At 32.7% G+C, this 12,797-nt stretch overlaps 1 protein-coding gene across 4 annotated transcripts in view; it reads left to right on the forward strand.

Annotated features, from left to right (window-relative positions):
• The first annotated feature begins 4,095 nt into the window (after window positions 1–4,095).
• Window positions 4,096–12,797, forward strand: part of LOC140742224 (uncharacterized) — a 368,528-nt gene continuing 359,826 nt past the window's right edge. For 3 of the 4 annotated variants that reach the window (XM_073073420.1, XM_073074917.1, XM_073075594.1), the window contains exon 1: window positions 4,096–4,451. The gene's annotated coding sequence lies outside the window, so the exon portion shown is untranslated. Of the gene's footprint in view, window positions 4,452–5,382; window positions 5,534–12,797 lie in introns of those variants that run through there. The other variant, XM_073074151.1, reaches the window with a different exon arrangement.

Below are 12,797 nucleotides of genomic sequence, written 5' to 3' on the forward strand. Positions count from 1 at the left end.
AAAACTTATATGTATTAGTAAACATCTAAAGGTTGACGAATTGGATGGATGTTTTTATCCCAAGAAAACCTGCTTTATGTGCTTACCTAAAGCTGATATCGTTTACTTATTCCTAATAGGACTAATAGGTGCCATAAAAGCCTTAAAATCTTATGAAGATGTTCCACTTTACATGTTTACGAGATTCAACATTTAGTCCAAATAACAAATTCGGTTTTACTGCCGATTATCGCGAGTATAAAGAGGTGACATAGTATGTATTTGGTTATGAAGGTCGATGGGGCCGAATAACCGACGGAGCCTTCTGTGGATATAAGAAAAGCAGTAAACTGCAACACATTTACGAATTAAGAACTTTAATACGTAAATATTTGTATTTTAAGATTTTACTGAAGTGATAAAAATATTTTATTCTGTGGGTTATACTCGGACATACCTTTGGCATGTATGGATAATCTGAAAAACAACTGTCCATTTTGTCGTCTTGAATATAAAAGAGGAATAATTTTGTTATAAATTTAAGAATATAGTTATCAATAATGTATAGTGGGGTTTCTTGAAAAATTTAAATGGGGTCGTTGAAATCTACATCTTTACCTGGTTCTCGCTGAAGTTAGTAAAAATATAAAAAAATTGTAAATAGTAGGAATTAGGTACTAAACTAATTTTAAAGTAAAGTGTAAACTTACGAGTACTTTTACAAAGTAATAATTATTAACGAATAAATTAAAATAGGAAGCGCAGACACATAAACAATAGCTTAAAATATTCTAACACTCTTTTTGTTTCGGAATAATAATATTTTCTAAATAGGAATTATAAAACTAACTGTAATGTAAACTATAAACTTAAAGTGATTTTTACAAAGGAATAATTATATTAACGAGTATTTTAAAATAGAAAGCGCACACACATAAACAATAGCTTAAAATATTATAATACACTTTTTATCTTGAACATCCAATTTTAAAATGTTTCAACAAATTAGACCAAAACAAACCGTATGAGTTACATTCATTTAGTTATGGAACTATATTTTAAACCAATTTCGGATGTTAGTTGTTTTGAGTCTTTGCCAAAAGGCCGCTATAAACTGCTCTGCGAATAAAAACGAACTACGAAAAGATATGTAGTATTTCCTATTTTAAATAACGTGTACAGACACTTGTTTAGTACGATTTTCCTGTTTTATCTGCTTTTTTTTCAAAATACACTCTATTCAGGTGCTTTTACTTTGAGTTTTTGATGGAAAACGAAGTGCCTGAATGGATATGACTATGAAGCTTCGTATCGGAATTCTTTCGTGTTTAAACGGTAAAATTCGTGGTGAAAAAATGATTTTGTTTAAAAATGTTCAATAATACTTTACTTTAAAATTAAATTAAAGTTATTTAGCAATACTTTTAAGCAGCAGTTCATTTGTGGTTCCTACCTATCTAGTGTGAAAAAAAATATTACATTCTTAGTGAAAATAACTCGTATATTGTCCCACTTGGCGATAAAAACACGTTACTCTTTATTGGTCAAACAAGTACCTTTACTCTTAGTTTTGGTCGTTTTCGGCTTCTAAGAACTTCAAGAGTGGAAAATCAATTGTAATTGCTTTTGCAATTAAACAAGCAGGTCTTGCGTTGGAGCATAACTTAAAGTTAACTTCCACAAGAATTTATTTACCTTGATAGGTACCGAAATAATTGTCTATATTTTTAACAAAATTGACCTTTAAGAGTTAATATACGCAATTCCGCGTAATAATTTACATACTCGGATGTTCATAACGAAATGCGTTTGGGACATCCAATATAATATACCATTGGCGAAGAAATATCTTCTAAGTAGGTATGTACCATATTTTGTAGATGTAACAAACAACTTTCTTCACAGTATGTAACAATATAAGTTACGAACGTATCCGTTATGCAAAAACATTGTGTACCTAGTTGCTAAAGACAGTATTGCGATGAAACGAAAAAAGTCAGGGTCTAATTACTAAAACAATGTTGAAGTATTAACGCGATTTCGCGGTTTTAATTTGTGTACCAACTGGACAAGTGAAGGCCAGGATGTTTCTGTAAAATTTGTGTACTAACTAGACAAGGGAATGCCAAGATGTTTCTGTAAAATTTGTCTAGCAACTGGACAAGTGAGGGCAAAGTCGTTTCTGCAAAATTTGTCTAACAACTGGATAAGAGATCTCCAAGATGTTTCTGTAATTTATTTCATCTCTGTAAATGACGCGAATAAATGGTATAAAAGGATAATTTGCTAGAGTACTGAAAGTACAAATCGTAAAATTTATAAATAAGTAATTATTACAGAATTATCCGACTGCTTCAAATTATAGCTTATGTAAAGCTGCGTTAAGCTCGGTTGGTTTCTGGTTTGAAGGGGGTAGTAATTGAGACATACTTTTTCCAGGCTTTTCAGCTTAGTCCTCTGGGGTTGCGGACTTGTAGCCGACTTCAGGTAGAAATCTAACCTTATCTGAGGTTGATTGCAAATGTCCTTGAATGACAATGACCACTTTCCATTCGGTCAACTGTAAGCTTTGATACTCCAGTCTTATAAAAGAAAAGTCATGGTGTTGTTACATCGAACTACAGAGAATGATACCACTATCAAGATTCGCTTCCAACCAAATGCAACAACAACTTTGCGACAAAAATGAGAAATAGAAATGGTATTTCCGTAATGTTAACTTTAGCTTGTTAAATCATGTTCTACGTAACTTAAACGTAGGTGTTAAGACATGTGAAAGCTAGGTAATAAAAGATTTCGATCTAAGACATTTCTTACCGGTTTCGAGGAAGTTTAAACATAACGTAACGATGCACATATAGGGCATCTGTAATGTGACTGTTTTTGTAATATTCTAGATTCAGATGCATTAGTATGAGTTCTCAATATGAAAACAAATTGAGTTAGATAAAGCTGACAAAATAGGAAATCAAAACACACGGCTGTGCATTATACTAATGATATTTATGCAAAAATAAGCATTTTAATTAAGATTATGTAATTTTTACCCAAATACTGAGGGAATATTTTTCAAGCGCATTGTACCTACTTACTTACGCACGTCCTGCAGAGCAAACGGTTTGACGGATTTTAACATATAAGATGTTGTTGGATTCATCTACATTTTAGGAATGACATATGCTATATTTTAAGCTGTCTGGTTTTTTTTTGATCGGATAATTTTCTAGCAAAATTGCCTACCTTGGAATAGATTTTCAAGTCAAATAGCTAAAGCAAATTTAATGAATTTTATCTCTTAATTAGCAATTTTGATAAGTAAATGATAGACAATATTTTTGTGTTGAAACTTATACTTAAGGAACAGAAGGTTTTTGTTAATTCTTTGCGGTTTCATGTGATTAATAAGAACTTGCGTCACTCCAATCGAATGATATTATTCATTAAGTTAGGTACTTCAAGGATTTAATTAATTAAATTTTAAAGCAATTAATTTCACTTAACAGTCACTCACTTATGTCGTTTGATATTTTAGAAATAATTGTCACAAAATATAATAGTTCTTCATAAAAATAATGATAACAGTAATTTTTTAAGAATAAAGAATATCATTTATACTTATTTAATGTATATTCGAAGTTATCACGCTTCGATTTTGTCAGTCCAATATATCAAACAATTATAATAATTTATGTAATCTGGAACAATAGTTTATTAGAGGTTCTTCCCGGATAGCATTGACCTATACCGACAAAAAATATAAACATCGTAATGTGTTTAGACTTAGACGTAAGTATCCAATAAAACCTTGACAGCGCTCTCTAGCGGCAGCGGGTCAAACTATTAAGAGAGTTAAGTTTAAACACACAAGTATAAATTAAATACGATAGAATAACTGTACAAACTCTTAGCAAATTCATCAAATTACTTGTATTAGATGACTAGTAGTCACTAAATGTCTAAAAAGATAGTATATTATTTTTTAAAGTGTTATAAACTAACGATCATCGCAAATCTAAACCTCGCCGACGTAGTAGTTCCACTTCTTGCCGCTAGATGCTCCCCTACGCGTCCATAAAGTGAGATTCAATATGGCGCCGCCATTCGCCTCTGGATCAGGGCGGGGAGAACAGTCGCCGTATCGACACTATAACATCTACGCGTATTTTTGTCGAAACCGTTGTCTTCGTGACTCGAACGCGGGTGATATTGCGAAATTATCCTGTGTTTCTGTGTTCGTTTATGTTGTTTGTGTTATAGTTTGTGCATAATGGTGATTTTGTGGTGAATAACGTGCAAGGACTTTAGGGTAACAATGTCTAGCAGTTGACATGTTTATCTGTGTCGTGTGTGAAGATTTTCCCTTCGCGTGAGGAGGTGTGGTGCGTTAGTGTGCGCGCTGGCGCCCTGTGTGTGTGTCGCGACTGTGGATACACGAGGATTCAATGATGGATTGCATTTCCATTAATGTCTAGGTAAAAATCGTCAGTTAATTTGCACCTTTACTGAGTGTGGCATAGTCCAGCAGGCTTGCACCAACTTTCATTTCGTTCGCGATTTACAGCGCTTTGTTTTAAAATGTATGTAGCTCCTTATATCGCAGCGCATGTTTTTAGTATTAGGATGTATTCAGGAATCGATGTGGATTACGTCGTTTTTGAATTTTTAATTGCGGAGCTTTTTTCTTCTTGGATTTATTACTGAGGTCAGTCGGTCCTTGAGGTGCATCTGATCGTTTTCCTCTACGTTTCTTTGTGTAACATTTTAAATCTTGTATCATTTGAGGTTATTTAGAAGTGCGCTAGTATTGTTTGTATCATTAGGACCTTCCTGTCTTACTTCCGAGTCCAATTAGTTTCCAGTAACGAGTAACAAAACAAGGAAAAGAAGAAAGATAACAGTTATTTGCTTATTAAATATTCATTTTTTTTAAATTTATTATTTATACAATTTCAAACTATAATTCCCGAAGCTTTTGTGTGGAAAGCTATTCAAACTCAACTATAGTCTTGCTGGTGCCATTGAATCTTAATTCATTACATTCATGCAGAGTCGCGCGAGAATATGGTTCCCCTCGCTCCGTTCGCTGCCTCTGGTTATCAGCTTACAAAATGACTGCAGCCATCTCTCTCCATCGAACGGCTAATCGGCATGTTTCCGTCTCTTTTCGGCGCATATTGCGCGTTTTTCTTCTTTTGCCGCGTCATATGCCAGTGTTGAACCATAAGCATAGTTTTGGTGTTTGGGAAGTTGAGTCAATTACTTGGTATACTGCGATGATTCCAAAGCTCCATGTAACTCAATTATTCAGTAATTTGACCTAAATTGATTGGGGTCCTTTGTTTAAGAGGTCATGTAGGTAGTATTAATAAGAGGGTATGGTTAAGGGCGACTGCGCATCCAAACCGCGCAGTTAGACGTTTGGTACCCGCCCGCGTCGCACGTGGTGTAGGTATCTTGTGGAAGACTCGCTGCTTCTCTATTGTATTGTCGAGTGCCATTACAGTCATGAGACCGGATTGTTATATGGATGTCGCCCAGTAATAAGCGGGAAATCGTAAGTGATCAGAAAATTGAGCTGTCGTTGTAGTTTCATCTCAATTTTGGATACTTTTGTCTCCTTACGTACGATTTTTATCGAAATCGTTACGTTTCTTAGTGAATAGAAAATAGATAAATGCTTTGAAAAGATCCTACAAGACGGATAAACTGCACTATTCTGCCTGTATTACCTTAAGTCCGCAAACTAGTCCTGCTTTTGTTTAAATAAGATAGATGTTACTAATGTTATTCTTCATATGTGTAAATATTATAGTATAAACATGTACATACTTAAGTTCTATGTTGTAGAATAAGTGTAAACGCAAGAGCAAATTTTGTTGTTATTTCTGCCTCTGAAATCGTTATGCAAAGCAAAGCGCGAAATTATGCAGATGAAATGTGTAACATTCATAATTTATTTCGTTAAGTACGTACCTACACAAGGTTCATAGTTTGTTGAAGCTCGCATGAAAGTTCATACAACGAATATTTTAATGTAATCGCCTATATTCCATATCTTATAGAGATAACAGAATTATAAAGGAACAAGATTAAATATTAATCGTGAAGACAGCCTATTAAGCTCATGATTATATTTTTAAATGTAAACCTAAAAAATGAGATGCTATCATTAATTTGTACAATTTAAAATTAAAATTTACTCTTGATATAATTAAAGCTCTCGTTATATTTGAGTTAAGCGATCGTAAAAGCAATATTTATTTCTAAAAATTAAGTGAAACCTTTAATATTTACCCAATAACTGTTACATTTTATTTTTTCACATTTTTAACAAAATATAATTTAACCATTATTGAAATTTTCCAAAGAAGTAAAATGAATATCATCATCATCGATGTAATGTGACAAATGAAAGGATTGTAATAAAAATCCCTAAAAAAGAATACAATTTGGAAACGCAATGCTAAAATGCTCCCAATATATAGGGGAAAACATAAGCAACACACAATGGGATAGAAAAATTTGAATGAAATTCATAAAAAAACTTGATTGGATAACGAATTAAGATAATTTGCGTAGTTCCTCTGGTCTGGTAAATTGTTATAATTTGGAAGGTTTCTGAATTTCTTCTTACGTAGAAATATCAGACGAAGTTATTTCAAGAACGAATTTTGATATTGTAATGTAAATGTATTTGTACAAATGTTAAGGATTAGGTACTATAAAGCCACAGAAGCATTCATTCAATTGGTCGGAGCATTTTGTATAAAGAAATTTTGAGTTTAAGCTCAATAAATGCAATCTGCACAAAAAACACATGATTCATTTTTAGACAAGTTTAACAGAACCTGAAACATTAAGGACCCTTAATTCTAAAAATGATAAGATTTTTTTTAAAAAGTGTTCGCCACTTATAACTTAACAAAATTGCCAAGTATCGTAATAAAATAAACCACAGAAGTAAAACTATAAATATTCTTGAAAACGGAAAATGAGAAGGCTTATAATAAAATTTATTTATTAGAGTATTTTTAGCATCGTAATCTGATTGTTGAAAATAAGAATCATCAAAGGAATATGCGAGTGAATTAATTACAAGATGAGTACGAAATCTAATATGACTGATAAAGAGATCGCCTTAGATATTTATATAGTGAGATTTACCTTCCAAGTGCACATTACATTAAAGCCGTATATGAACAACGCTATACTTAATAAGGCTTTACGTGATAGTGCTCTTTATCTAGACAACGAAGAACCAAGTCTCATTAATCCTTTGACGCATCCTGGGTTTCAATAGAAAGCTTCTTGCTGCAAGGATTTTGATATTTTGTATCCAAATTAGATAAGTTCATTGTTTCCTATTTATTGCACTTCGCACAGTAGGTACGTAATACTTAGAATTAAGTTTAAGGTTATTTATTGTTTATGTTGATGTATTGAAGTTGATTATAATCTGAATCAAGCTGAGCGGGTGCTCGCTCACGAAATGAATTTTAATAATTGTCATTTGGGACAGATTGTAAAAAAACATTTTAAATTGTAATTATTATAAAGCTTCTAAGATAACTGAGATGATAAGAGCGATTAAGTATTACTGACATATCCGAGGACGAGATTCTGATATTGTTAATCTAAGCAAAAGCCCTCAAAACCTGCAAGTTTATTGTATTTCGTAGACGGGGAGACTCTCTACAGCACTGACAAAAGTGTGTAAGGTTAATTTATTAATCAACAAATGATCACAGTTGTGAACTACTGTATTCAATATTTTAGCAATAACACAAAAATTCTTGGCATGGTCAAAGATGATATCAATTACTCACGTTTGAGAGAACTAAGTTATTGTAGATTCTGAAACCATTAAGGCAACGAATTCAAATATCGGACACGAGATGTTTGGACGCCAAACATGTGCTCGACCCTTCGCAGGAATTCCGCAAACCTTAGTGTGGGTTGTGGACACACAATTGAGGTGAAACTACGTTTATTTTCTAACCATACCCGTAGATTTGTGTAACGTATTAGTTTAGGGTTTGACATCAATTCGGAATCATCCTTCTTGAACAATATAAAGGTGTTCTGAGAGTTCTTTATAAAACTACTGTTGGAGAATGTGAAATTGAGACGGCAATAAATCTCAATAAATGCAAATATTACTGTTGAACTTGAATGTTGCGATAAATGAAACTTGAATAACTGAAGCAATAATTTTAAAACTATTATAAATTTTATAACACGAGTTAGACCGGTATGGTACTTAAGTACTCATGAGCCAGATCGGTTACCATCCTGGTTTAACGCGGAAAGGGTTCTAAATGAAGATTTCTGGACGAAATTCATTACCTATTCTGGGTCTGGGTGTTTTCGTACTTTTCGTTATGTGAGTTCTCGTAATCGTCGACACAGGCAATGAAGAAAGCGTCAAGCGTCAAGTTCGCAAGAAATAAAAAAGGACTAAACAAAATAAAATATCATTAAACAAATAAGACAATCCAAGAGCTTTTGTTAACATAGTTGTAAACGGAACAACGACCATGTTAGCCAACCTAATACAGCAATTAGGTAGAACTACATTGGTATGCGATCTGATATCTCCTAAGTGCTAGAACAGAGTATCACTTAAGCACTTGAATAGGAGTATTCAACTCAATTATTGCATTGAGAACAATCCATACAGTTTAGTTCACAATACGATTCAGAGTTGGAATAATATTTTTAACGCTTTCTAATTTAATATTTCGTGTTAAATTTTATTGCTTAATGAGTAAAGCGATTCGGTTGACTCATTTTTGGTCAATAAAAAATATGAAACGTAATGTTTCGATTCAATAAAGGTGTCCCTAAATTTTGATCAATCAATCATCAATCATCTTAAAAATGTATCTGTAGGTACTTATTTATAGAACACAACTTGTTCTGGATTGATAAAGTAGATAGTTCATTGACGAATATTTTATTGAACTATCTGATTTTAATTCACTATTGGTTATGAAACCTACATCCGCAGATTTCTTAAAAAAAGGTAAACAAAATGTATGAAGTCTATGATATATACTTTGCCAATGGTACAATCAATATAAAAATTCTCTATTGCACGCCAAAGAAAACAAAATCAAAAATAATAATGAATGGTAAAAAAGGTCTTATCACTAAAAAAGCGACCTCTTCGATACAACTATCAACTTTAGAAGACAACTGAGTGAAAATATTTCCGTTCCAAGAATTCAGAGTAGGGTGTACGACATATATATCTACTTGTTACGTAAATAATAATATGTCAGCAGCTTAAGGGGAAGATACGATTAGAGTAGGAAAGGATAAAAGGAGTAATACGTCGTGGTAGTTGCACGAGTGGCGCTATTCTTGACTAATATTACGTCGCAATCTATCAAATATTCCTTACATACAGGTAGAAATATTACTTATATTACTTACTTATATTACTAATCATATTACTAACAATATTGAAAAGAACATCCTTATTTATATAGAGATATATTTATATACGCGGTAACAGTACATGTAATTATGAGCACGATTACGATCATATTTTTCTGCTATCGTTCTGAAAAATACTGTGTTGGAAACCATGTGGGAAATTTTGCTTTGAAAACTCGACTTTATATTTCTTTGTCTCTAACTTAAAAAAATCTTATAGCTGCAACCCATTTTCTGCCCCATTGCTGATAAGTCTATTCACATGCACTAGTATAATACACGGTAGCGAGAAAATATCGGAAAAATGTGGTTACGTCATAGTTGTATTGTAATTGTGTAGCGGTTGCGATGGGGTCAGTATCGTCCACACTGTTGACATATAGGGTAAAAGATGGTCCATGTGAATAAACCTGCATTTTCATATTTCGCACCCCACCGCGAAATTGTTGTCGTGGTGTGGTTATGGTACGTGTGAATACACACTATGAGTTAACGACGGCTATCCAATAATAAAATCCGAAACTGCTTCTTAACGTGCAGTACAAAGCATGGAAAATGACTTTATGCATCTTAAATATGAACTAGAATGTTAACACTACACGCCTTTATACACAATCCAACTGTAGAACAATATGTTTAAGCAACTCGTTGTCTGGTGCACTGCTACAAGGGTAAGTGACATCAAAGGCAAATTAAGTTGGTTATTAATATTAAGCCAAGTCGGTAAGTAGTAAATTAATATAGTTAGCAAGTTGTGTTACTTGGCCAAGCGCTCCGAGACTTCATCGAGCGGTTATACTGAACTTGCAATGTTCGTACAATGAGAAACTTGGAGCTAATAATACGCTTGGAGGAGGCAACGTTGGTTAATACAATTATTATATAGAGAACAAATTTAATGTTAAGTTTTACGCATTATCTAAGCATTATATCCTTTTGGTTGAAACTTGACCTCGTAATTTGGGGTCTGAGGACTTAATCCTAGGCCTCAGATTTTTTAAAGTTCCGTGCATATTAAAAATTCATTATCATTTGCTATAAAGGCGAAGGAACACATCGTTGCAAAATTCTATAAATTTTTAAATCATAAAAATCACAATACCTTGTTCAATGGTAACAATGAAGTGGACAAAATGTAACATAATAATATGAGTCACACTAGAAATCGGTTAAATACGCTAGTAATGTTATTAGGTACTTCGGAGAGCTAAGATTGAACCTCTCAAAAAGCCCGAAAAAAGATGTAGAAATAGCACCACCGGCCAAACATCAAAGTCTCTGTGTTTATCAAGAAATCTGAATATACTTTAATTACGACTCTAAATGTGAATATAAAAATTTTAAAGTTAAAATTGGGCGTTCATTAAAGAACTTGAACGTTTGTTTATCACCGCACATGAAAATAATGGCTTCCCCGAGAGAAAAGCCAGCTAAATAAATCCCACATACAACTTTAAATCATAAAGTACCTGGAAGAAAGGATTTTAAAACAAAAAATAATTTTAAGGACTTCCTCTGAAATATTAACGTTGGTTTGAAGACCAAAGTTTTTAAAGCCGCAATTATTTCGGCATTCATTCGGTGTCAGTAACCGCTGCTTTTCTAAATCTGCAAAGTTTATATCTCTTTCGAAGTATCTTCTCACCATTAAATAAACAAATTATGCCTAATCTCGAGTTCAAAAGAAATTAAAAGCTCTTTATCTTTTGATCAAATGAAATCGTCCATAATTTGCAACTGAGTAACCTTAAAGGAAAATCTTCGAAAAATAAATATCTTTTGTGTATTCATTTTGAGTAATTATTGTTTCGTCTGTCCAATTATTTTATATCTTTACTTCCTTTGAATATCACAACAGATCTACAGTAACTTTTGTTTAAAAACAGATCATTAAAAGAATTGCAAAAGTGGTAGAATCTAATATGATTAAATCGGGGAAATACCACCGCACTACACCTAATACAGATCGTTTTCAGCTGAAACTCATGGTCTATATGGAGTTGGTTACATATGTCACTGGAAGGTAGTAACCACTTCCCATCAAATAAAAAATAACGCTGAAATTTCAACTCTTCCAGCCAATACCAATTCGATATAATTCGAAGCTATTGACATCATAACAAGAATGTTGCTATAGTTTTCTCGCAGTCGCAATTCTGACTTTATTTGAGTCTTAAGTACAGTACATAAACACGTTTCGGTTGTAAAAATAACCAACCAATCCGATTTGACGCTCTTCTCGGCAATAAAATCAAATGGAGTGACTTATATTTTTTATTCACCGTCTTTTTATTTGACTTGGCTTGCTTGAATTTAAATTTCCACGTCGATTTCTATAGTAACTATGCATGGTTATGCTTTTACAATGTTTAACAAATTGATTGACATACAGTAATCATTAAAGATATTTCCCTTACCACATTTTTCCCAAAATTAAAAACAATGTTATAATAATAATAATTATTATTATAAAACAATGTTCGACAAAGTCGGAGTTCGAAATGATATGAGGAACTTTTGAACATGGGTCTTCTCTCAGAATGAAAAGACCCATATTTCCCTGTGTTGGTCAACTGTAAACTACAACTAACTGTGCTTTACAACTACCTAACTTATAGAAAACTTTCCGGAGTGGTAATTGGGAATAATAGGCTTTATAGTAAGATATTATTAATAAGAATAAGGAACATAGTATTGCTATACCCATAACAATACCATACCATCATATCAATTTAAATGCAAATGCTTTTACTTTCAATAAACAATATAAACTGCAAATACTATGACAGAAATTCAGCTCGTTGAAGTTCATAAAGAAAATATTCCATAACAGTAAGTTCTTCGTACATGTTACGTACGTACGTACATTAGTTTACACTGCATTTTTATACTGCGTGACATCTTTGTAAGTCACATAGATATGAGCAATTTAGAGTTTTAGACTAATTTAATGCAAGTATAATGAACGATTTAAACGACAAATCTTAAATACTTGGGCGATTTAAATTTACTTGAGTTCATAAAGAAAAATATTCATAACAGTAAGTTCTTCGTACACCTGCGTGTAAAGTGTATTTGTTTGCCGGCGCGATAACGACTGCGTGCAGGTCTATCTTCCTCGGGGCTGTAAACTTGTTGATGTTGCGCTGTTATAAGGTTTAAAGCCGCTTTCTGCATAATTAATTTCTAATATGCTTGTAATGCAAAAGAATACATTCCTTAAGTTCGAATCCAAATAATTCAGTAGGATAGGCAGAAATTAGAAAAAATACTTGTTAATTTACACTGCATCTTCATTTTACTCTACATATATTTTTGTGTGTACGTTGATATCAATGTAAGTCACGTAAATATTCAACCTAAGAAATATAATATAA

This window comes from Epargyreus clarus, unplaced genomic scaffold (genome assembly GCF_041222505.1).
Source record: "Epargyreus clarus isolate Ecla_fem2 unplaced genomic scaffold, WU_Ecla_fem_2.2 ptg000001l, whole genome shotgun sequence".
NCBI classification, from domain to species: domain Eukaryota; kingdom Metazoa; phylum Arthropoda; class Insecta; order Lepidoptera; family Hesperiidae; genus Epargyreus; species Epargyreus clarus.